Source organism: Chlorocebus sabaeus, chromosome 21, assembly GCF_047675955.1.
Source record: "Chlorocebus sabaeus isolate Y175 chromosome 21, mChlSab1.0.hap1, whole genome shotgun sequence".
In the NCBI taxonomy this organism is placed as follows: Eukaryota; Metazoa; Chordata; class Mammalia; order Primates; family Cercopithecidae; genus Chlorocebus; species Chlorocebus sabaeus.
The window spans coordinates 52871085-52898573 of record NC_132924.1 but is presented as its reverse complement, the minus strand read 5'-3'; positions in this window follow the sequence as shown (position 1 = coordinate 52898573).

Sequence of the window (27489 nt, the reverse complement as noted above, 5' to 3'; positions counted from 1 at the left end):
GAACATGTTGCAGGTAACATCACATCTGAGTAAATATTCTATTGGATCTCATTTTGAACTGTGATTTCAAGATCATTTTTTCTAATTTAATCAGTTACATTTAAATTACTTGTATTTAAGGGGTGGGGATATTTTTTCCTTTTATTTCATGACCACTATATTTCAGCATCTTCTTGATGTGCATTTTATTTCAATTAATTAGAATGACTATATGAAGTTCCTATTCTTGTAAAACCTCTCCAACCACAGCACATATGTATGTATAAAACTTAATTTTTGTCTCTACCTCATTTATCTACCAGGCATTTAATAATATAGACATGTGAATAACATACAGATTATATAGGTAACTTGATCAATAGTGATATCAAAACTGAGATTCCAGATTGAAGTTTCTTTGGTTTTCCACATAAATTTTAAAATCATTGAATTAAATTTAAGCTGATTTCATTATGTTCTCTATGGCTAAACTGTCATCAAATTTACCCATATGAATTTATTTGAGGGGGAAAAAGGTGAAATTTTCTTCATAAACTGAAAAATGTGAAAACCTGATGGGACTACAAGTTTTTCCAAATCATTATAAGTGTTTTTAAGATTGTCTTCACACATCCATTTCTTGCAGCATAGTAGACTACATATATTAACAAACATCACAATAAAAATAAAATACAAGCAATGATAAATTAGAGTCCCTAAATAAATTATTTAGAAATGGATCTTTAACGTCAAAATTATTTAGAAGAGGAGGCAAGAATAGTTAAAGTGGTGGAAATTTCTGTATCAAAATTATAAGAGGATATAGCAATTTGTTTATGAAATAGTAATTAAAATTGTATAATAATGGCATAGAAATAGCTACCTAGATCTGTGAAACAAAGTTCAGACATATATCCACATGTATGTGGAAATTAATATATGACAGAACTGGCATTGTAGATAAGCAAATGAATTTCTTTTTTATATGTTTGACTTGTACAAAGTGTTAGGAAGAAAATACAGAAATTTATATCCCTACCCCATTTCACCACCAATATTCTATTTCAATTGATTAAAACTTAAATGTGAAACCAATTTATTTGGGAAAGATTGAATTTCTTTTTGAACCTAGGCAGGAGATATTTTACCTAAATAGAAAATCTGAAATGAAAAATTGATTATAAAAATAAAGATTGAATGGATTAAACAGCTGTTCAGCAAAAGGCATGATAAAGCAAAAATCATATTTGAAATATGCATATTTGATGAATAAGTGTCCAAAATATAGTTTCTACAAATAAATTTGAAAAGATTAAACCTATAATGAAGTTAATTAAAAAATTGAAAGAACCCTTTTAATAAGTATACGTGAAAATGATCAATAAACAGCTGCAATGACGTTCATCTTCATTAGTAATAAGGGAAAAGCAGTTAAGTACACTTTAGATATAACTTTATATCTATCAGATTGGCTACTTACAAAGTCATTCAGCACCAAGTTTGACTGAGGATTTAGAGAATCTGAAAGGCTTATCCATTGCTGGTAGAAATCTAATCATGCATAAACACTTCAAAAAATCCTTTTATGAAATTATATTTTACAACATATGATGTTAGATTATCTAAATTTCAGCAATTCTATGCATACAGTATACAAATTTAAGTGTATGCTTCTGTAATTGCTATGAAAATCAAAATATAGAATATATCTATTATGCAAGAATATCCCCTCATGCTCTATTACAGTACATCTCTTCTCCCAATATACGCCACAACTGGCAACCAATGATCTGCTTGAAGGTACTACTTACTTTACTAGGATTTCATGTAATTGTAATCATACAGAATATTGACTTCTGTGCCTGATGTCTTTCACATACCATAATTCTTTCAAGGTAAATTCATGTTGTTGTATATAGCATTCCCTTTATTGCTGAGTGGTATTCTAGTGTATAGATGAAGGAAAATGTGTTTATTCACTAGTTGATAGATAATTGTAGGCAATTAGGTATAAAACTTCTGTGCACATTCCAATGTTTAATTTTAGCTATTATACTATAGTCTGATCCATTTTGAATTAGTTTTATATGGTGTGAGGTAAGCATTAAGGTATATTTTTTCACATGTAGATATCTGATTGCATCAACTCAGTCTTTTGAAAATTGAATCCATTTCCTATTGAAATTCTGTGACACATTTGTCATTAATTGACCATGTACATGGGTATTTTTCTGGAGTGTCTATTTTGTTTTGTTGATCTACATGCCTAATCTTACACCAATAACACACTGCCTTGATCACTGTAGCATTACAGTAATTTTTGAAATGGGAATTTATGTATTTTAGCTTTTTTCACTTTTCAAAATTGTTTTTATTCTAGGTCTTTATACTTCCATATCAATTCAGAATTTAGCCTGTTTATATCAAAAAGTCTGCTGGGATATTTTTAGTAATTTTGTTTAATATGTAGATTAATTTGGAGAACTGTCATCTTAATGTTGAGTCTTCTGCTTCATGAACATGGTATAGCTTTCCATTTATTCAAGGTTTATTCATTCATTTTCTGCGATGTTTTGTAGTTCTCCTTGTGAATATATTACACATCTCTTGTTAAGTTTATACCAATACATTTTATGTGTTTGGATCTATTGTTAAAGGTATTACATTTTTATTTCAAATTGTTGATTGCTAGTTTGTAGAAATACACTTGAATCGTGCATATTGTCCTCATAACAGGTGATCTTGCTACCTTTACTTACTAGTTCTCATAGCTTCTTTGCCAGTTTCTTGTGATTTTATCAATCAGTAAAGACAGTTTTGCTCCTTCCATTCATATATGTATGTGTATATGTGCGTGTGTATATAAATGTGTATATATATATACACACACACATATGTTTTTTCTCTCCTTTGTATTAACACAGTGAATAATTGAATAACAGTGATATAAGCATACTATTTTTTTTCTTGATCTTTGGTAGAAAACATTCAGTCTGACAATTAAGTATGATATTATCTGCATGTTGTGGAAGTTCTTTTGTATGCCTAGTTTTCTGAAAGTTGTTTTTCCTTAATTAAGAATACATAATGAATTTTATTTAAAATATTTCTATCAATTTGTATTATAATATGAATTTAGTCTTTTAGTGTATTAATGGTAAAAATTATGTTCATTGATTTTTAAATATAGAACCAATTGTGTTATCTGAAATAAAACCCTCTTAGGCATGCTATGCTAGCCTTTTTATGGATATGTGAATTCAATTTGCTAATATTTCTATTTTATAAATCAAAATTTTCACCTGTTGTCATTTTCTTCTTGGAAAAATGTTTTACAATATTTACCATGGTGCAGATATATTGGCAAAAAAATTATCTCTAATTATTACATTGGTGCAAAAGTAATTGCAGTTCTTGCCATTGAAAGTAATGGTAAATTACTTTTTCTCCAACCTAAATTTTCCTGTATTTAAAATTCACTTTTGTTTCTAAGAGATATTTTCATAGGTAAGAGCATTCTATGTTTATGAGGTTTTCTTTCAACACTTGAAAGATTTTTTATTGTCTTCTGGCTCATATGATTTCTAAAAAGAAATCTGATTTATTTATTATTTCTTTCTCACATGTAACATCCTTTTTTTTCTAGTTTCCTTATCACTGTGCTTCAGCCTATTGAGTATGACCCTTGTGTGGTTTTATCTAGGTTTCTTCTTGGAACTCATTAAAGTTTTTGTATCTGTATGTTCCTAGTTTTCATAAAAATTTAGTGAATTTTATACCATTTTTTTCCAAATTTTTTTCTCTCTTTCCCTATTTCTGGTATTCCAAATACAAGTAAATTAGAATATTTAATGTTGTTTCAGACATAATTTAGACTATCTTTATTTTCAGGCTTTTTTTCTCTATGTTTCACTTTATATTATTTATATTGGTATATATTCAGATTCATTAGTTTTCCTGCAATACATAATTGGCTTTTGGTCTCATCCAATAACTTTCATTTAGATACTGTATTTTTAAAATTGTTGTAAATTAATAAACTTTATTTTTTTAGAACACTGTTTGGTTTACAGAAAATCAGAGCCTAGAACACAGGGAAATTCCAAACACCCCTTTTCCCTGTAATGCAAGAAGTTTTCTGTCTCAACATTTGCGTTAGTGTGATATATTTGTTATAATTGGTGAAAAGATATTTACACAATATTATCTAAGGTCTGTAGTTTACATTAAGACTGAATCTTTGTGTTGCATAGTTTTATGGGTTTTGACACATGCATAATGTCATGTATTTACAATTAAAATATTGCACAGAATAGTTTTACTAATATTTACTAATGTTTTAATAATGAACAAATTAGAACCATAACATATTGGGTTGAAGTGGTGGTATTGACAATAATAATCGTTTGGTGAGCATGTGCTATGTTTTGGGCACTATACTGGGAGCTAGGGATTCAAAAGTGAGTAATTCTTAACCTCTTCGCTTAAGCAGCTCAATGCTTATTGTGAAATATAAAAATTGAATAAACTTCAAATATATAGATAATAATAGTATCAATAAGTATGATTATGTGACACCTTATTTAAAAAATATATGTCAGTTTCTTTACATATACCCCTTTATATTATCCTTACGCTTTCCTGCATTTTAGGCAATATCTTCCTACAGAATGAGAACCTTAAGCTAAATTATTTTCTCTTCAGTGATGCAAAACATTAGTAAACAACTGGGGATCTGAGCCAACATATTTCTGAGATTGAGGCCTAACCCACCTCCACAAATCCATCCCTCCCTCAAAGGGAGAAATTGAGACAGGTGAGCTCATAAGTTGGCACCTCAGTTTACTTTGCTTTTGTCTATCCCATTGTCTTGACTCTGTTCTCCTTTTACAGGAGATGGCAAAAAAAGTTCTATTGAATGAAACTGGTAATACTTTTGATTTGCCTTATTTACTCATAAAGAAAGCATCCAAAATGAGACCTCCTTTCAGGAAGCAGTTAAGGAAGTTTAAAATATCTCTCACTCTCTAACAAAATTAGTCTTTAAAAAGTTATCTTAAAGCTAGAGACATGTTTGCAATCTTTGACTTTTTCCTCCCATTCCTTTTAACATTATATATAGCACAAATTCTGTACATAATTCCTCTTTAAATGTCTAGGATCCACAAAGAATATCTAATAATTGTCATCATAATATTATGGTCCTGACTAAGGGTATGCAGATGCTTAATTAGTAACTTTTATCCTGTCTTTGCAGTTTGCTGCTAATGGCTTCAAGTAAATGGGGGAGAAAGTTGCTGAAGTATCTCAAATGCAAATGAGAAAAGCAGTACGAATCTATTATTGTCCATATTTATACAGTTCACATTATAAGTATTTGAATTAAAGAAGCCATTTACACTTACATTTTCAAAGGCTGTGGAAAGAAAACATTATTCTACTTTAGAAGATCTGACCTTGCCACTATATAGGTAGCTTCTAATTGTCTAGTATGAATGTGAACTGTTTCCATAACTGTGGTATAAAACAAAACCAGCACAACTATTTTAGCAAATATCATAGAGGTAAAATTAACATTTGAAAAGATGAGCTTGTATTCAAAACTCAAACTCAAAAAAGGCAGCACACACATTTCCCTTATTTCAGATGTGCTGGGATGAAGGAAATATTATCAGCCCAACAAATTACCAACTCTACCGCAATTAGGAAAATCCAGTATTAAGGATGTAAGAAGATACAGATTGCTTCCATTTCTGGGAAGATGTCATAGGCATACTTTTCTCTATTGCTCCCATAAATACCAGCACGTAACGTAGAGAGCAGATATAATACAACTCTGAAAGATAAAGTGTTGCGGGAAGTCAGGGACCCCGAACGGAGGGACCTGATGAAGCCGTGGCAGAATAACAAATTGTGAAGATTTCATGGACATTTATTAGTTCCCCAAATTAATACTCTTATAATTTCCTATGCCTGTCTTTAATCTCTTAATCCCATCATCTTCGTAAGCTGAGGATGTATGTTGCCTCAGGACCCTGGGATGATTGCGTTACCTGCACAAATTGTTCGTAAAGCATGTGTGTTTGAACAATATGAAATCTGGGCACCTTGAAAAAAGAACAGGATAACAGCAATGTTCAGGGAACAAGGGAGATAACCATTAGGTCTGAGTGCCTGGCAGCTGGGCAGGAGAGAGCCATATTTCTCTTATTGCTGAAAATGGATAAGAGAAATATTGCTGAATTCTTTCCCCAGTAAGGAATATTAATAATTAACAGCCCTGGGGAAAAGAATGCATTCCTGCGCGGGGAGTGGGGGGGCGCTCTAAAATGGCTGCTCTGGGGGTTGCAGATAAGGGATGAAACATGCCCTGGCCTCCTGCAGTGGCCCCAGGTTTGCTAGGCTTAGGAAATTCCAGTCTGGCAAATTCTAGTCGGACCAGTCCTCTGCTCTTGAACCCTGTTAAGATGTTTATCAATGACAATGCGTGCACAGCAGGACATGGAATTTCATTAGTAATTCTAGTTTTGCCCTGACCTTGTGATCTCACCCTGACCTCCCTTGTGATCTTTTGTTGCCCTTGAAGCATGTGATCTCCGTGACCCACACCCTATTTGTACACACTCTCCTCTTCGAAAACTGCTAATAAAAACTTGCTGGTTTTATGGCTCAGGGGGCATGATGGAACCTGTCGACATGTGATGTCTCCCCTGGACACCCAGCTTTAAAATTTCTCTCTTTTGTACTCTTTCCCTTTATTTCTCAGACTGGCTGACACTTAGGGAAAATAGAAAAGAACCTATGTTGAAATATCGGGGGCTGGCTCCCCTGATAATATTAGGACAAAAGGAATGACATGGTGGTACATTCCTTGACTTTCCTTATATACCTAAGATTGGAACTCAAAGAAGCCAGCAACTCAGAAACACCAATGGATACTTTTTTTTTTTTTTTTTTTAAAGTTCTAACAAAATCCACTCTGTCTAGTCAAGGAGAAGAGAGGAAGCCTAGTCATGCAGAAAATGTTTAGACAGTAAACTGCTCTACTCCAAATACCACTGTAAAAACTGTTGCCGCACTCCCACCCGTGTCTGCAAAGACCTAATGGGGGGGGGGTCTCAACTTCCAGAGAGTAACAAAGTAGCTAATTCTCCTCTTTACTGTGGATGGTGTCAGAAAAGACTGAGTAGGGAGCTGAGACTCTCATTTTCGCTGAGCAGTAACAAGATCTCCATTACACTCCAGCAATGTCAGCAAAGACCATGGTGGAAGCAGGGACATACACTCCAGCCAGCAGTAATAAGACACCCCTTTTTCTCTCTGCCAGGGGATACCAGAGGGCACCTAGAAGAAAGGCAGAATTCTCATCAATCCCAGGAGTAACAAGACCACCCTCACCATTGTGTCTGTGGAAGCCACTTGGGTGTAATAATGAGGCATTCCTATCCCTCCCATCCAGGACAGTATCAACAGAGGCCTAGAGAGGAATCAGACTTTCTACCCTCATCCATCAGTAGGATATTTTGGTGGTCCAGGCTGGATGAATAATGGACCCAACTGAAACCCAGTGGGGACCTGAATTTTACCTCTTGCTAACAGTAATGAGTTGGTGCCCTAGCCCTGCCACTATCACAGCAGTGTCAGAAAATTAGCTAGAAACATAAGTTTTTACATAAGATTTAGAATCTTGTAAAATAATAAAGTAGATGTTTAAATTTATATCACTCATTATACCAAGAACCAGGAAGACCTCAAACCGAATGAAAAAATAATAAATTCCATCAAGATGACAGAGATATTAAAATTATCCGTGAAAGATTTTAAAGCAGGCATCATAAAAATGCAATGAGCATTTACAAACATACTTGAATCAAAGAAAAAATAGAAAGTTTTAGCAAAGAAATAAAGGCTTTACAAGTACAGAGAAGATATAAAGAAGAAAAAAGGAATTTGAGAATAAAAAAATGTAGTAACCAAAATAAAAATTAAAACCAAAACCCCTCAATTATAGATGCCTATGCAAATTGGAAGAGACAGAGGAAAGAATCAGTGAACTGGAAGACAGAAAGAATAAATTACCCAGTCTGAACAATAGAGAAAAAAAAAAAAAAGAAATAACAATTGAACAGAGCCTTATAGGCCTGTGGGACTGCAGTAAAAAATGTAACATTTGTGTCGTAATAATCCTGGGAGGAAAGGAGAATGAGGGAAGACTGAAAAAGCACTCAAGGAAACAGTGGCTAATAAGTTCCCAAATTTGGCAAAAGGCATAAATTTACAAATTCAAGAAGCTAAGTGAACTCCAAATGCAATAGAGCCAAAAAAATATTCCAAGATACATCATAGGGAACTGCAACCCCAAATCCTATATCCAGTGAAAATGTCCTTCAGAAATTAAAGAGTAATCTGTTTAAAAGATTAAGCAGATTTTTAATGTGTTTTAAAATATTCCTCAGATAATTCTAACATCTTTTCCATCTTGATGGTGGAATTTATCTTTTCTTATTCAGACATTTTCAGATTCAGAAAACCTAAGAAAATCTGTCATTAATAGACCTACTTTAAAAAAGTAGCTAAAAGAATTTATCTGTGCGTAAAGAAAACAATAATAGTAGGAATTTTGTAATGACAAAAAGGAAGAAAGTATATGGGAAGCAAAAACATGGGTAAATATAATAAACTCCTCCTCCTCTTGAATTTTCTAAATTATGTTTGGCGAAGCAAAAATTACAACACTGATGTGGTTCGAAATGTATATGAAGGAAATATTTAAAGCTATTTTATTATAAATGGTAAAGATAATGGATATGAAGGTTTGTTTCTACACTTGAACTGGCAAAATAATAACACTAGGAGACTGTTTTATGCTATGAATATGTAATGTAATCAGTAGAGCAACTACTAAAAGAAAGCTATAGAAAGAAATACATTCCCAACCACTGTGATAATTTTTTTAAAAAATCTTTAAAATATTTAACCCCATAGAAACGTAGGAATGAAAAAAAGCAAAGAAAAAACTAAGAGACCAAACAGTAAACACAAAATTAGAATGGCTGACTTAACCCTTAATCTAATAATTACTTTAGATCTAAGTGGGCTAATATACCAAAAATGACATTAGTATAGTACATTTTTAAATAGGAGGAAACCAAACAATGAAAAATATAGGACAATTTGACAATTCTCAATTTTAGTTGTTTTCAAAGATACATTAATTAAAACAATACTTTATATAACTCAAAATATTTTGGGATGGAAAACATTTTAAATATAATACCTATACTCAAAGTTAATATGAAATCAACATTTTCACAATGATGACATTTATTTAAATTACTAATACTTTTTTAAAAGCCAATTAAACATATATAATGTTGTTACCATTTGATTGTGATAATTCTACATTAACAATTTACCATAGAAAATTATTAGAGAAATGGATGGAGGATTTGTGTGGGATACAAAAGTGAAAAATAAATGACTCCGAATTTTTTGTGTCATCAAATTATAGTACATTTCTAATTATTATAAAAGTGTTACTTATAAAGTTTGAAGAAATGTATGTAAGAGTAAGACACTGATTAAGGCTAGGCACAGCGGCTTACCCTTGTAACTCCAGCCCTTTGGGAGGCTGAGGTGGGAGGATTGTTTGAGGCCAAGAGTTTGAGAGCAGCGTGGGTAACATAGTGATACCCTGTTTCTACAAAAAATTAAAAAAAATTAGCAATGTGTGGTGGTGCATTCCTGTAGTCTCAATGACTTGGGAAGCTAAGACAGGAGGATCACTTGAGTGTTCGGGAGATCAAGGCTGCAGTGAGCTGTGATTGCACCATGCACTTTAGTCTGCATTATAGAGTAGACTCTGTCTCAAAAAAGAAAAGATGAAAAAGAAAACCAGATCAAATAAGTTTGCATCTATAATATAGAGTATACCTCTGTTAAACACCATTTTTAAACAACAGTAATTAACATGAAAATAAATCAGAATGTAAATTATTACATTTGATACAAAACTATATTTATAAGTATAATGTATACGTAAATAACATACCTTTTGCTCTGCTATGTCTTAAGTAAATGATATGACAGTTGAAGTAAAAATTAACATGTACAAGTGTTTATATTTTTCTTGCTTTTTTGATAATTTGCAATTATACATTTTTGATTATTGATGTATTCATATTTACTTATTCATGACACAAGTTTTATGTTTAGGAAAAAATTAAAAACAGATACTCAAAGAGGTTGGGTAAATAAACTGTGATGCATTTTACATGATAGAAGAACTAAAAAATTTTAATGTTTTCTCTAGACAATGTTATAGGTAATTTTTCATTTTTGTTTTTTCTCTGTGTGTATGTATAAACATTTATAAACCTTTTATACAATCCTATTTAACTTAGAAATATTTTTTAAATTGTTTTCATTTTGTGTTGCTAGCTTTTTCATTCCTCATTGAAATTTAGATAAAATTTGCAGTAACCATTATGTCCCTTCACAAATATTTATTTTGTCTTATATTTTCTTTCTTTCTTTCTTTCTTTTTTTTTTTTTTTGAGATGGGGTCTCACTCTATCATCCAGGCTGGAGTGCAGTGGCATGATCTCAGCTCAATGCAGCCTCAACCTCCTGAGCCCAAATGATCCTCCTGCTTCAGCCTCCCAAGTAAATAGGACAACATGTGTGTGCAACCACACTCAGCTAAATTTTGCATTTCTTGTGGAAACAAGATTTTACCATGTTGCCCAGGCTGGTCTTGAACTCCTAGGCTCATGATTCATCCACTTCAGCATCCCAAAGTGCTGGGCTTACAGGCATGAGCCACTGCACCTGGCCTGTCATATTTATTTCCAATTTTGTTCTATGTTTGTTCTTTCCATTTCTGCTGAACTCAGACATGGCTGTGTGATTTGTGGTTCCTTATATGTGAGTTGAATAGTCATATGTTATGAGACACCAAAGAACACCAATTGTTATAAAACCTGCAAAAATAGTTAAATAAGAACAAAATCTATGTATTTGTAAGGGTTCCCAATATTTAGAACCATACTATCTTTAAAATTTTGATTAAACTGTTTATATAGTAAGTATTCTGGCATTTGCTACATTGAATCATTTATCTTTTCCCCATAATGATTGTATAAATCTCCTCCCTTCAGGGCTAATAAAGATTTATAATCCTGTATTACAAGGGTTTTGTGTCTCCAGGAAACTGAATATATGGCACATCCCACTAATTCAGTTTGTCATTTAGCTTCACATCTGCCTTCTTTTTTCATCTCTCCAAAGTTCCAGTGTTGATCCGCATGTTTCAGGTGTCAGTCAAAATGAAAAGCAATCCTTGGAGGATACAGCTTTGAACTTATATAAAGTCTCTGTCTCATCAGGCGTAAGTTGTCCTTGCATCGATGACTTTAAGGGCTGTGACTCACTGTGTGTTGCAAACCTCTCCTTCTGCCTGTCTTTTTCAGTTTACAGAGGCATCCTGTCAGCTCTATGATAGAGTAATGCCTTCTGTAACTCTCCTAGGAGGTCATTTATCTTCTAGGTTCTTGCTAGGCTTTTATCATTGTTTACTTTTAAAATAATTTAAGTGTAGTTCTGAAGATTTAGACATGAAGTCATTGCAGATAAAAAAGTCTATATCATCTCTACTTTGACTACACAAAATTTCTGTATAGAGGTTTTAACTTTGTGGAGTCATAGACACCCAAAATATATAGCTACGTAAACATATACTCATGGTTCTTAATTTTTAAAACTGATATAGTTTGGCTGTGTCCCCACCAAAATCTCATCTTGAATTCCCACATGTTGTAGGAGGAACCCAGTAATTGAATCATGGGGGCAAGTGAATAACGGGGGCAAGTCTTTCCTGTGCTGTTCTCCTGATAGTGAATGAGTCTCATGAGATCTGATGGTATTTATAAGAGGAATTTCCCTGCACAAGCTCTCTCTCTCTCTCTCTGCCTGCTGCCATCCCTGTAAGACGTGACTTGCTCTTCCTTGCCTTCTGCCATGATGTGTGAATATTCCCCAGTCACGTGGAACTGTAAGTCCAATTAAACATGGGCTTTTTGTTTTGTTTTGTTTTTGTTTTTGTTTTTGTAAATTGCCCAGTCTTGGGTATGTCTATCAGCAGCATGGAAACAGACTAATACAGTAAATTGGTACCAGTAGAGTAGTGTACTGCTGAAATACCCGAAAATATTGAAGTGACTTTTGAACTGGGTAACAGACAGAGGTTGAAACTGTTCGGAGGGCTCAGAAGAAGACAGGAAAATGTGAAAATTTGGAACTTCCTAGAGACTTGTTGAATGGCTTTGCCGAAAATGCTGATAGTGATATGGAGAATAAACTCCAGGCTTAGGTGGTCTCAGATGGAAATGAGGAACTTGTTGGGAACTGGAGCAAAGGTGACTCCTGTTATGTATTAGAAAAAGACTGTTGGCATTTTGCCCCTGCCCTAGACGTTTGCAGAACTTTGACCTTGAGAGAGATGATTTTTAGGGTATCTGGCAGAAGAAATTTCTAAACAGCAAAGCATCCAAGAGGTGACTTGGGTGCTGCTAAAGGCATTCTGTTTTATAATGGAAGCAGAGCGTAAAAGTTCAGAAAATTTGCAGCCTGACAACGCAATAGAAAAGAAAATCTCATTTTCTGAGAAGAAATTCAAGCCAGCTGCAGAAATTACATAAGTAATGAAAAGCCAAAAGTTAATCCCCAAGACAAAGGGGAAAATGTCTCCAGGGCATGTCAGAAGTCTTTGCAACAGCCCCTCCCATCACAGGCCTGAAGGGCTAAGAGGAAAAAGTGGTTTCATGGGCTGGGCCCAGGGTCTCCATGCTGTGTGTAGTCTAGAGACTTGGTGCCCTGTGCCCCAGCAACTCTGGCTGTGGCTGAAAGGGTCCAATGTAGAACTCAGGCCATGACTTCAGAGGATGCAAGTCCCAAGCCTTGGCAGCTTCCACATGGTATTAAGCCTGCAAGCATACAGAAGTCAAGAATGAAGGTTTGGGAACCTCCTCCTAGATTTCAGAGAATGTATGGGAACACCTGGATGCCTAGGTGAAGTTTGCTGCAGAGGTGGGGCCCTCATGGAGAACCTCTGCTAGGGCAGTGCAGAAGGAAACTGGGGTCAGAGCCCCCACACACAGTCCCTACTGCGACACCACCTAGTGGAGCTATGAGAAGAGGTCCATGGTTCTCCAGACACCATAATGGTAGATCCATTGACAGCGTGCACTGTGCACTGGAAAAGCCATAGACACTCAATACCAGCCCATGAAAGAAGCTAGGAGGGAAGCTGTACCCTGCAGGGTCAGAGCTGCCCAAGACCATAGGAACCCACCCCTTGCATCAGTGCAACCTGGATGTGAGACCTGGAGTCAAAAGAGATCATTTTGGAGCTTTAAGATTTGACTGTCCTGCTGGATGTTGGACTTGCCTAGGGCCCGAAGCCCCTTTGTTTCAGACAATTTCTCCCATTTGGAATGGCTGTGTTTACCCAATGCCTGTACTCTCACTGTATCTATGAAGTAACCTGCTTTTGATTATACAGGCTCATGGTTGAAAAGGACTTGTCTTGTCTCAGATGAGACTTTTGACTGTGGACTTTTGAGTTAATGCTGAAATGAGTTAAGACTTTGGGTGGGGGCAGACTGTTGGGAAGGCATAATTGGTTTTGAAATGTGAGGACAAGAACGTGAGATTTGGGAGAGGCCAGGTGTGGAATGACACGGTTTGGCTGTGTCCGCATCCAAATCTCATCTTGAATTTCCATTTGTTTTGGGAGGGACCCAGTGGAGGTTAACTGAATCATTGGGGCAAGTCTTTCCCATGCTGTTCTCATGATAGTGAATAAGTCTCATGAGATCTGATTATTTTAGAAAGAGGAGTCCCCCTGCATAAGCTCTCTCTCTGCTTGCTGCCATCCATGTTTGATGTGACTTGCTCCTCCTTGCTTTCTGCCATAATTGTGAGGCTTCCCCAAACACATGGAACTGTAAGTCCAATTAAACTTCTTTCTTTTGTAAATTGCCCATTCCTGGGTATGCCTTTATCAGCAGTGTAAAATGGACTAAAACAAAAATATAACAACCAACCTCCTCATCCTTAAGTAAATGAATTTATCTGACAGTAAAAGCTCCTGTCCTTGAGTTTTATGTTGTGGAAACTAATTAATCATATGTGAAACTGCAACAATCAGTCATCCACAAAATTGTAAAGAAAGAAAAATATTTCAACTGCTTCTTCTCTGTTAAATTGTTTGGAGCCAATCTGCCCTTTATGCCAATAACTTTATTCCCAAGCTGATCTTTCGTTCCACAAATTCCCAACTTTTCTCTTCGTTGACACATAGGTTTGGCACATCAATGTAGAATTCAGTTCTTTACTAGTCTTTGACATAGTGTAACAGCAGAATATATTTATCCTAGACAACAGAATTTATGGAAGGGGATTTTGAGGTTCTACATACTCGGATAGGGTGGATGTTTCTGATAGCACTTTGAATCTTAAGTAAGAATGTTTTAAATAAAACTAACCTTCAATAAAGGATTGTATGATTTGTATGGTCCTTACAAATATGACAGTCTTAGGCTGTACACTTGATAGCTTACAAAATAATCATAATCTTAAATATAATACTTAGATTTCATGCGGTGCTTCAAATATATGTGTATGTCTACAGCACAGTGCAATGCCTCTGTCATATTGATGCTCTTGATACACAGCTGCTGACTAAAAGAACAAGTCAAGAAATGAATGACTGAATAATAGCTCATGTAATGTATAAGTTTGTGTCAGTTTTTATAGGTTTTTAGATAGTGCTTTATGTACTGCAGGATAGTCCTAAGCAAGCCTCTGATTTGTAACTTCTGAGGATTACATAAGAGAAATTTTAAATTGGGCCTAAAAGTGAACAAAAGCAAGATTTAAGTTTCAAATATCATAGACTTCTCTTTTTTGAGAATATTGGAACAACAACAAAATGATAGCCTCTTATCAGAGACTCAGACACCTTACAACTCACTATTCAACATTCTCAGGGCATGGGTTTGTTGTTCTCAACCCAATATGATTGGTAGAGCTAGCTCTGGTTGTCAAATGCAACTTTCAGGCAACTATACAGAGAAAGGATATAGATAGGCACACTCAGTCTTTTCTAAGGACACACCTTGGAAAAATTATACATTTCCACTTCCAAATAACTGAGCAGATATGATCACACCTAGCTGCAAGACAGGCTGGCTACTGTGGTCTTGGGTGAGCAGCAATGCGTTTAGCTAAAGTTATCTTTTAAGGAAAAAAAGAAGAATAAAAATTTGGAAAGAGTATTTTTTGCCACAATCCTTACTCAAGCATAGATGGTTTCACCTTCTAATTATATGTAAAATTTTAAAAAGGAGCACATAGAAATAAATAGCATATTCTTCTGAATAATTATATTACATTTAGAAAAGATGCAATGTGTCAAGATGTCAACTGAGCTTGCTAATTAATTATAGTTGTGTAACCAGGCAAAAACAAAATATTAGAATTGAAATGTGTAAAATATTGGTATACAGTTATAGATGACATGTCATTTTTAATTTAACATGTGCTAGATATTGTCTACTGACACTTGGAATCCATATTCTACTGTGTTCCATGTGCTTTCTTGTGTCGTAGAGATTAGAATGCTTAAAACATAAGACTAGATTAATCAGACTTCTTTATAATTAAGGTTCTGGGCACAAGTTAGATTGATCCAATTAGGTATTGCTCACAATAAGTTGGAAGCAGAAGTGAGGTGAACATATCTTCCTGCATTTGCAGACTAGTTTCATTGTGTATATTTTAAGGTATAAAGCATGATTTTTTAATGTACATATATGAGAAATGACTACTAAAACCAAGCTAATTAACATCCATTTATTCATATAATTCCCTTTATTTATTTGTGGTAAAGGCAACTGAAATCTGTTCTATTGGTGTATTTTCAAAATATGACATTATTACTAACTATAGTCATCATACTGTAAATTAAACCTCTCGATTATTCATGCTACACTATGGAAACTTTGTAAGCTTTGACCAACATCTCCCCATCCTCACCCTTCTCTCTACTGGTGAATACCATTATAATCTGTTACTATGTATTGAATTTTTAAAGAATCCACTTATAAGTGAGATCATGCACAATCTTTCTGTGTCTGGATTATTTCACTTAGCAAAATGTCCTCTTGGATCATTCATGTTGCTGCAAATGACAAAATCTCCTTTTAAAGCTGAATAATATTCCCTGTACGTATTTACCACAATTTCTTTATCTATTCATCTGTTGATACACATTAGGGTTGTTTTCACAGCTTGCCTGTTGTGAAAAATGCTGCAGTAAACATGGGAGCATAGATATTTCAATGCAATCCTGATTTCACTTCCTTTGATTATATACCCAGAAGTGGGATATATGTGAGTCATATGATGGTTTTATTTTTAGTTTTTTGAGGAACCTCCATTTGTTTTTCATAATGCCTGTAACCAATTTACACTTCCATCAACAGTGTACAAGGGTTTCCATTTCTCCATACTCTCACTAACACTAGTCTTCTATATTATTAAGAGCCATCCTAAGAGGTACAAAATGAAATCTCATTGTGTTCTTGATTTGTACTTCCCTGATGACAAACAACTTTTCATTCAGCTGATAGCCAGTGAGTGCTTTCTTTTGGGAACTGGCTATTCAGATCTTTTGCACATTTTTTAAGATTTGTATTAATTTTAGGGGTACTAGTGCAATTTTTGTTATGACTATTTTAAATGGTTATGAAGTATGGGCTTTTAATATAACCATCAACCACATTTGCCCATTTTTTAATCATGTGGATTATGTGTTAATTTAGCTATTGAGTTGTATTTGTTTCTTTTATATTTTGGGTATTAGCTTGTTATTGTAACTGAGGAACTTCGCTTCAAAATGCATTTTAAAACTTTTTTCCTTTTTCTCTTTCTTGTCTCAAGGTGTTACTTTACTAGAGAAACCATTTTATTTCTCTCCTTATTCTTAAAATATGGCCTTGAAATATACTTTCTTTGAAATACCACATCCCTCCCTTTCTCTTCATATACCCCATTATCCCATGTACATTTTTCTAACTGTATGCTTGTATCTAGTTGTGACCTTATGTTCTGGTAGATAATCTTAAGATAAACCAGATGTGTAGACCCAGCTGCAAAATTCAAGAGATTACCTTCAGGTGGTTAGTCTGCAACCTGGTCATTGTTAAGATGACACTAGTCCATGCTGACAGTCACAAGAAGAAGGTTACATAGTCCTTGTACCCAACACCACCCCTGCATGCCTCCCATTCCAAGTTCCCTTTTTAAGCCCATCTCCCAGCATAGAGTTTGAAATCGTTTCTTTAGGTATGAGACTGGCCATTACCCCAATGGCAGCTTGGAATAAAGTCACTTTCCTTTCACTGTATCTTGTGCTTGTTATTGGCTTTGCAAGAGGCAAGCAGCCAAGCCTACATTCAGTAACATTGGATATATGATTTGCAAATATTTTCTCCCAATTTGTAGGCTGCTTTTTCACTTTTGTTAATTTTTTATTTCACCGTGCAGTCACTTTTTAAGTATGATACAGTCGTAAATGTTTATTTTTGCTTTTGTTGCCTGAGGATTTTGTGTGATATCCAAAATATAATTGCCAAGGCCAATGTCAAGGAATTTTTTCAGTATGTTTTCTTCTGGGAGTTTTATGACGGGAGTTTTATGACTTCAGGTTTTATGGTTAAGTCTTGAATCCATTTTTAGTTGGCTTTTATGCATATTGTTATGTAATTTAATTTTCTACTTGTGCATATCCAGTTTACTCAACATCATTAATTTTCCCTTTGTGCATTATTGGTGCCTTTGTCAGAAATCAGTTGACCGTATATGTGTGGGATTATTTCTGGGCTCTCTCTTGTGTCTTATTGGTATTTGTGTCTGTTTTCATGCTAGTACCATACTGTTTTAATTAATGTATCTTTTTAACATAATTAGAAATCAGGAAATATGATGCTTCCAACTTTGTTCTTCTTTCTCAAGATTGCTTTAGCCAATCAGGGTCTTTTGTAGTTTTATAGAAATTATAGATTTTTTTCAATTTCTGTTAAAAATGCCATTGACATTTTGAAAGTGGTTGCATTGGCTCTGTATGTTGGGCCAGGCACAGTGTCTCATGCCTGTAATCCCAGCACTTTGGAAGACTGAGGCAGGTGAATCACAAGGTCAGGAATTTGAGGCCAGCCTGGCCAACATGATGAAACTCTGTCTCTACTAAAAATACAAAACATTAGCTGGGCATGGTGGTGTGCACGTGTAATCCCAGCCACTTGGGAGGCTGAGGCAGAATAATTGCTTGAACCCAGGAGGTGGAGGTTCTGGTAAGAGGAGATGGTGCCGTTGTACTCCAGCCTGCGTGACAAGAGTAAGACTCCATCTCAATAAATAAATAAATAAATAAATAAAGAATCTGTATATTACGTTAGGGAGTATAGACATTTTAGCCATGTTCTTCTAATCCATGAACACAGGATATCTTTGCATTTATTTGTTTCTTCTTCAAATTATTTATCAATGTTTCATAGTTTTAAGGGTACATGTCTTCCACTTCCTTGGTTAAAGTTAGTTTTATTTTTTAAATATATTAATATTTAATTTTATTCTTTTTCATGCTATAGTAAATGGGATTGTTTATTTGCTTTTTGGATAGGTCATTATTGGTGTAAAATAATACACGTAAATTTTTTGTTAATTTTGTATCCTGCATCATTCCTGAATTTGTTTATTAGTTCTAACAGTTTGTGTGTATGTGTGTTTGTGTGTGTATAGAGTCTTTAAGGTTGTCTACATATAGGATTATGTATTCTGCAATCAGAGATGAATTTACTTCTTCCTTTCCAAATTAGATGCATTTTATTTTTATTTCTTGTCCAATTGTTCTGCCTAGTATGATATTGAAAAGAAGTCGTGAGAATAGGCACCCTTGTTTTCTTCTTTTTTGTTTGTTTATTTTTGAGACAGAGTCTTGCTCTATCACCCAGGCTGGAGTGCAGTGGTGCAACCTCAGTTCACTGCAAGCTCCACCTCCCAGACTCAAATGATTCCCTCACCTCAGCCTCCGGAGTAGCTGAGATTACAGGCATGCACCACCCTGCCTACCTAATTTTCATAGTTTTATTAAGGACAGGGCTTCATCATGTTGGCCAGGCTGGTCTTGAAATCCTGACTTCAAGTGATCTGCTTGCCTCGGTCTCCCAAAGTGCTGGGATTACAGGTATCCTTGTGTTATTCTTAATTTTAGAAGACAAACTTGTTGTTTCTCCCATTGATTATGATGTTAGCTGTGGGCTTTTCATAAATAGCCTTATTATGTTGAAGAAATTTCTTTCTGTAGTTATTTTGTTGAGAGATTTTGTCATGAACGAATGTTCTGCTTTTTCATGTGCTTTTTCTGCATCTTTTGAGACAATTCCTTCCTTCCTTCCTTCCTTCCTTCCTTCCTTCCTTCCTTCCTTCTTTCCTTTCTTCTTTCCTTTCTTCTTTCCTTCCTTCCTTCCTTCCTTCCTTCCTTCCTTCCTTCCTTCTTTCCTTCCTTCCTTCTTTCCTTCCTTCCTTCTTTCCTTCCTTCTTTCCTTCCTTCTTTCCTTCCTTCTTTCCTTCCTTCCTTCCTTCCTTCCTTCCTTCCTTCTTTCCTTCCTTCTTTCCTTCCTTCCTTCCTTCCTTCCTTCCTTCCTTCCTTCCTTCTTTCCTTCCTTCCTCCTATTTTAGGGCTGAATAATATTTCATTGTGTATATGTACCATACAGTTTCTTTATCCATTCATCTATAGACGGACACTTAAGTTAATTCCGTATCTTGGCTATTGTGAATAATACTACAATTAATATAAAGTGCAGATATCCCTTCTACATAATGATTTTGTTTCCTTTGAATATATAGCTAGCAGTGGGATGACTGGCTGGGCTGTATAATTTTTTTATCTGGAGATTTTTGAGGAACTTTTATAACAATTTCCAAAATGGTTGTAGTAATTTACATTCCCACCAATAATGTTCAATATTTCCTTTTACTCTACAGCCTCTCCAAAATTTACCTTTTATAATTTTGATAAAGGCTATTTTAGCAGGTATGAGGTAATACCTTATTGTGTTTTTAATTCACGTTTAGCATAATGACTACTGAGACTGAGCCTTTTTTCATGTTTCTATTGGCCATTTGCATGTCTTCTTTTAAGACCTGTTTGTTCAGATACTTTGCCTGATTTTTAATCAGATCACATAAGATTTCGTTTTGCTTTGTGTGTGTTTTTTTGGTTTGTTTTCGCAATTGTGTTTTTTTGATATATTTTGTATATATACCTCTCTTCAGATGCACAGCTTACAGATATTTCATTCTGTGGATTTTCTCTTCACTCTGGTGATTCTTTTTGTTTCTTGAAACAGAGCCTCGCTCTATTGCCCAGGCTGGAGTTCGGTGGTGTGATCTCGGATCACTGCAACCTCTGCCTCCCGGGTTCAAACGATTCTTCCGCCTCAGCCTCCTGAGTAGCTGGAATTACAGGCAACCACCATCATGCCTGGCTAATTTTTGTATTTTTGTAAAGACAGGGTTTCCCCATGTTGGCCAGGCGGGTCTTGAACTGACTTTAGGTGATCTGCCTGCTTTGGCCTCCCAAAGGGCTGGGATTACAGGTGTGAGCCACCACTCCTGGCTTAGCTTGCTTTTCTTTTACTAGTTCCTTGAAATATAAAGTTATATTGCTTGATCTCCTTCTTTTTCAATGGTGTTATCACTACAAACTTATTTCTTAGTGTTGACTTTGCTGGATTCCATAAGTTTTGGTATGTTGTGTTTTCATTTTTGTGTCTGAAGACATTCTTTAAACTCATTTTTAATTTCCTCTTTAAGTCACTTGTTCAAGATTGTGTTAGTCTACATATATTTGTAAATTTTTCCATTTCCTTGCTGTTATTGATTTCTAGTTTATTCTTTTGTAGTTAAAAATGATACTTAGTGTGATTTTAATCTTTCATTTGTTAAAATTGTTTTGTGATCTAACATGCAGTCTATCCTGGAGAATGTCCCTTATGTCCTGGAGAATAATGTGTATTCTTCTGCTGTTGGTTGAAAATAATGTGCATTCTTCTGCTGTTTGGTCTGTAGTGTTCAAGTCTGTCATTTCTTTATTGATTTTCTGTATATTTTATTCATTATTGAAAGTGGAATATTGAAGTTTTCTATTGCTTCAATTTCTTTTTTACATCTGTCAATTTTGCTTTATATACTTAGGTGCTCTAATGTTGGGTGCATATATATTTATAGTGATTATAGCTTCTTGTTGAATTCCTGCTTTTATCATTGTGTAATGACTTTATTTGTAACTAAATAATTTTTTGACTTAAAGTTTACTTTGTCTTATATAAATATAGTCAGTCCTATTTTTCCAGTTTCTATTTGAATGGAATATCTCTCTTCATCTTTTCAGTTTCAGTCTATTTGTTCCTGATTCTAATTTGAGTTTCTTGTAGAAATCATAGAATTGGAGCTTGCTTTTTTTTTTTTTAAATAAATAAATAAAACTACTTTAAACCATTTTGCTTTTTATTGGGAATTTAGTCTATTTACATTTAAAGCAATTACGGATAGATAAAGATTTACTATTGCTATTTTGTTTACTGTTCTCTATTGACATTCTTTATTCTCACTTTTCCTCCCTCAGTGTCATCTTTAGGATTTTTTTGCTTTTATTGTATTGATTAATTTTGATTTCTTTTTTTTTCTTGTGAAACTTTTAAATTTTATTTATTTTTATGTTTTGAGACAGGGTCTCACTCACTCCTTCGCCCAGGCTGGAGTGCAGTGACATGATCTTGGCTCACTACAACCTCTGCCTTCCAAGTTCTAGCGATTCTCCTGCCTGAGCCTCCTGAGTAGCTGGGATTACAGGTGTGCAACACCACACTGCTATTTTTTGTGTTTTTAAAAGAGATAAGTTTTCGCCATGTTGCCCAGGCTGGTCTTGGACTTCTGACGTCAAGCAATCCACCTGCCTTGGCCTCCCAAAGTGCTGGCATTACACACGTGAACCACTGCTCCTGGCATGTTTTGTGAAACTTTTATAACTATTATTGTTTTGGTTACCAAGGAGCTTACATAAAATGTATAATAGTTTTAGTGGTCTATTTTCAGCTGATAACTGCTTAACTTTATTTGCATGCAAAAACTCTACACATGTTTTTCTCCTCCTCCAACATTATATTCTATCAATTTCCCAAATTATGTCTACTTATATTAAGTATCCATTAACACAATTATTTATAACTGTTTTAATGCTTTGTCTTTTATCTTTTATAGTGGAATTAAAAGTGATTTATCCACCATTACAGTAATACAGTATTTTCAATTTTTCTATATATTTACCTTTACCAATGAGTTTCCTACTTTCTTAAGCTCTCCTAGTCCTTATTTATTATACTTTTGTTTCAACTTGAAAAGTTCCATTTATGTTTATTTTAAGGCAAGTCTAGTGGTGATAATTTTTCTTAGTTTGGTTTGTCAGAGAGATTATTTATCTTTCCTTCATTTGTGAAGGACATGTTTTCTGGGTATAGTAGTTTGGTTGGCAGGTTTATTTTCTTCAAGCACTTTCAGTATATTATCTCTCTCCCCCTGGCCTGTAAAGTTTCTGCTGAGAAATCTACTGACAGTCTTACAGAAATTCTCTTATACATAACAAATCTCTTTTCTCTAGCTGCTTCCAAAAATCTCTTCTTTGGCTCTAACTTTTAACAATTGTATTATAATATGTCTTAATATGGGTCTTTTGGGATTCATTTTATTGATGTTCTATGTCTTCCTGAATCTGGATTTTTCCCCCAGCTTGGAAAGTTTTCAGCTGTTATTTATTTGAATAATTTTTTGGCTCCTTTCTGCCTCACTCTTCTTTGCTCCCATAATGTGTATATTGGTCTGCTTGATACGATGTTCTTTAAGTTTCTTAATCTATTAAGCTACCTTCACTTTTTTCTTTTTTTTTTTTTCTTTATTGTTTCCTAATTGTATGATTTCCAATGACCTATCTTTGAGGTCTTTGTTCTGCTTGAAATACTCTGCTGTTGAACACCTCTGTTTAATATTTTAGTTTGATTATTGTATTCTTCAGTTCTATGATTTCTGTGTGGTCCATTTTGTATTTTCTTTCTCTTTCTTCAAATACTCACATTGTTTATGTATTGTTCTCCTGATCTCAGTTCAGTGAGCACTTTTTTTTTTTTTTTTTTTTTTTTGAGAGTCTCACTGTCATCCAAGCTATAATGCAGTAGCACAATCATGACTCACTGCAGCCTCAAGCTCCTAGGATCAAGCAATCCTCCAACTGCAGCCTCTTGAGTACTTCGAGAGCATTTTAATGACTATTACTTTTAATTTTCAGTCAGGTAAATCATTGAGTGTTCATTTCTGGAAATTTACCTTATTAGTTTCTTTGTAACATATTTTTCTGTTTCTTTATTTTTATTGGCTGTGTTGTTTGCCATACATTAGATAAAGTGGTCACTTCTCCCAGTCTTGTCAGACTGGCCTCATATAGAAAATGAACTCAACAGTCAACATGGCCAGAGATTCTGGATCCTTGTGCTGTCTTACTTCTCTGTGGTCCAAGGATGTTCCAAATCTTGTTAGTGCCCACAAGACAGGAGAGATAGAAACTAGTCTCTAAGAATTATCTGGAAAAGTTGGGGTGCTAAATGTGTGATCTAATTCCCTTCTCTCCTCAGGGATAAGCTGGAAGCTGGCTTTCGTATCTAGCTTACTCCATAGTAAACAGGGTAAAAGATCTGTGGCAAATCCGTGCACTCTCATTCAGAATGGAAACCCTTTCCAACTATTGCCTCTTTCTTGGTCACTTCCATGGTACTAGAAGATTCTGGGTCTTATCAGTCAGAGACAAGTGGGTTAGCTGGCTGCTTCTTTCTATCTCTGGAGCAAGCCAGCAGAGGAACTGTGTAAGTACCCATACGCCTATACAGGCTGTCAGAGGACTACTAGTTACCATCCACCTCCACCCAATAAGCTCCTAGATGCAGGCTAATCCAGACACATATGGTTAGTTGCTGAGAAAATTGTGACATTAGGTATGCAGTCAAACCCTTTACAGTTAAAAACTGGGTGCTGGGTGGTTTTGTCTGCTGCTTTGGTGCTAATGTAGGAGAAATGGTCACTGGTCATCCCCCAACAACTGTTTAAAACTACCTTTTTGTTCTCTGTGATTTTGGAGTACTCATTAATGCCAAGCCCTGTCACTTCCAGAGCTGGATGATTAAGTAGTCATTCTCCCTGGTGGGAACTTTAAAAGTCAGGGTGCTCTATGTACTGAGCAACTCCTTCCAGGGAGAAGCTAGAGAATTAGTTTTATCATTGTAGTGCGCTGGGAGAAGCAGGTGCGTGAAGTTTTCACACACCTGTTCAGGCTCCCGGGGTCTTACGAATTCCCTGTACTCCAGATGACATCTGCTTAGAGGCCTGACCTTAGACAGTAGCTGGCAAAATATTTAGCTAACCCTCTTTCAAGAGAAACTGGGAGCTGGGTATTGTTGCTTATTTGTGCTTTACTAAGCCCAGGGATATTGCAGCAGGACATGTTCACACACACATTGAAAGCCACCTCTTTAGCTCCAGGAAACTTATAATTGCTGAGCCCCTTCTGTTTCCAGGGCTAAGAGACCTAGGAGCCAGTCCTTCAGGTAGGAGCCGTGAAAACTGGATTGCTGTATATGTGTTCTAAACCCTTCACTCTTCAGGAAGAAATGGAGAGTTGAGGATTCCTTTCCAATTGTAAGGCTCTTTACCCAGGGTGGGTTTTATTGCATAAGTGGGTCTCAGCTTTTCCTACCTGTTTTGTTGTTGTTTGTTTGTTTGTTTGTTTGTTTGTTTTGAGACAGGGTCTCATTCTGTGGCCTAGGCTGAAGTGCAGTGGTGCCATTATGACTCACTATAACCTCAACTTTCCCAGGCTCAAGTTATCCTTCCACCTCAGCCTCCTGAGAAGCTGCTGGGACTATAGGCATGCACCACCATGCCTGGTTAATTTTTTATTATTTTTTGTAGTGACAGGGTCTTCCTATGTTGCCCAGGCTGGTCTCAGACTCTTGGTCTGAAGAAATCATCCCACCTCAGCCTCCCAAAGTGCTGGGATTACAAGTATAAGCCACCACACCTGGCCTCCTACCTGTTTCTGATGTGAATATATCTTAGTGGTACCATGTGTAGGAGTCTCTCAACTATTTTCTGAACTTCTCTCAGAGGGAATTCATCCATGTGTAGCCATTTATTTGCTGTGTCTATGGGAGGAGAAAAAGCCAGGAGCTTCCTATTCTGCCATCTTACTTTTTTTTTTTTTTTTTTTTTTTTTCAGGCAATGAAGGTATCTTCCAGAGAGCTTGCCAAACCTTTTTCCTTAACTACTTACAATCACATATGTACACATATACACGCACACTGATACACTAACATTTTGCTAAGGTCTTGAGATGGTCTGTTAAATTCTTGACAACAGAATGAGTTGGGTCATCTGTGAAAAGGACATTTAAACAAAAGACATAACCAGACAGCCCTTAATCACAGTTTCTATTCACCGTCTTACTCGGGGTACTTCAGAATCTACGAATGGTCTCAAAGGGAACTTCAATCTCCAGGATGCTTTTTGAGATAGATTTGTTTTTTTAAAAAAAGTCCTGTTTTTGCCTTCTTTCCACTCTAACATTTTATTATTTGACTACCTGAAATAAAAGTTATCCTTCTATAAGCATAATTGCATACTGGTGTAATTTTAAAAAGGCACATTTAAGTTTTAGAATAGAAAGCAGAAAAAAATATTTCTACTTCCCTTTTTGGTACAAAGATTAGAAGTTGTCTAAATATTACTCTCTGAAATTATTCATTAAATGTGATCTTCATATTTTAAGTTCAATTCGCATATTCCTTTATCATTAAGGAGAGGATTAGAAATGCTGCCCCTCCCCCTCCTCTCTCCACCTTCAACTCATGCATTCCTCGCTTCCTCATTTTCTGATTGCATATTATGAACCACACACTGTGTGAGGTACTGTAGACATAACATAAGTCCTGCCCTGACGGGGCCCATATTTTAATGGGGATATGGATGTGTACATGGACTAATTTTAAAACTATATCTTAAGTGATGTAATGGAGATACTGCTGAGTCATTTGGATGCCATAAAGGCTAAAGGGTTTAATTCTTCCAGAGGAATTATAGAAGAAAAAAAATTCATAAATTTCACTTCATTAACCTCAGAGTAGTGGTGCCTACTAAGTATCATACAGTAGACCATAATTTTTGCTCACCTGATTACTATCTATTCTTGCATTATATTTGTGAGGTAGGAGTATTAAACAGGGTCAAGTTAGGAAAGCAGAAACCACTCTGGGTATGATACAAAGGGGAGGGAGGGAGAGAGAGAGGGAGAGAAAGAAATAGATTTTGTCCAACTACAGCAGAATACACATTCTTTTCAGGTAACACAGCTAGGGAATAGAGTAACCTATATTTGACTCCAAGTCTTTCCAAAGCCTCTTTCTATGAATGAATTTAAATACTGAGAAGGCTCAGAATAAAGAGTTAAGTTTATTGGATTAAGTGAGAATAAATAAAATAGGCTTTGGAAACTCATCCTTACTTATTATACAACTGTTTCTCAGATCACTACTGACCTCCAAAACTATATGGGGAGGAAGTAGAAGCAGAGGGCATCTGTTTTGTAGTGTCATCTGTGGACTGTTTACTATTACCCTGAAACATTTTGGGGACCTTTTTTTACAGACACAACATGTTCCCCAGAAGAGGATATATTGTCATTCTGACAAATGTCCATCCAAGGAATGGGAAATTCATTATCCCTTCCACTAGAATTAAACTGTGAAAGTACTGATGCATGAAGAAGTAGTAGTAGAATAAAGAGGAAGTTGTATTTGTCTTTTTCACTATAAGAAAAAAATGCAAAATCAGGAAAAAATATATCTTGACTATTACTTTTACAAAGGCAGAAACACCCTGTTTGCTATCTAATCAGTCCTATTGATAAAATTCAGGCTGTACTGTTCTCTCCAGAGAGAGGCAAATGGGGGGAGTTATTAGATTTGCACCCTACTGCTGTTAGTAGAATGAACAAGACATAGTAAAAGTCACAAGTGGAATTGTACTAGTATTTCCCCTATAATTAACCCAACACTTAGGTAGCCTTTAAAGTGAAAGGAGCCCTCCAAATGATGGAGGCACACAGGAGGTAATTATGTGCTTTCAATAAATGCCTGAAAGCTCACAATTTCTTTGGGGAGATACAATCTCTGGAAAGGCTTGCGTTGTCACTCCAATTTCATTTATTATTTTAACAAATTGTATGTTCCGTAGAGGAACTTTATTTCCCAAAAAGATGAATGTATAATAAACCAATGCTTTAT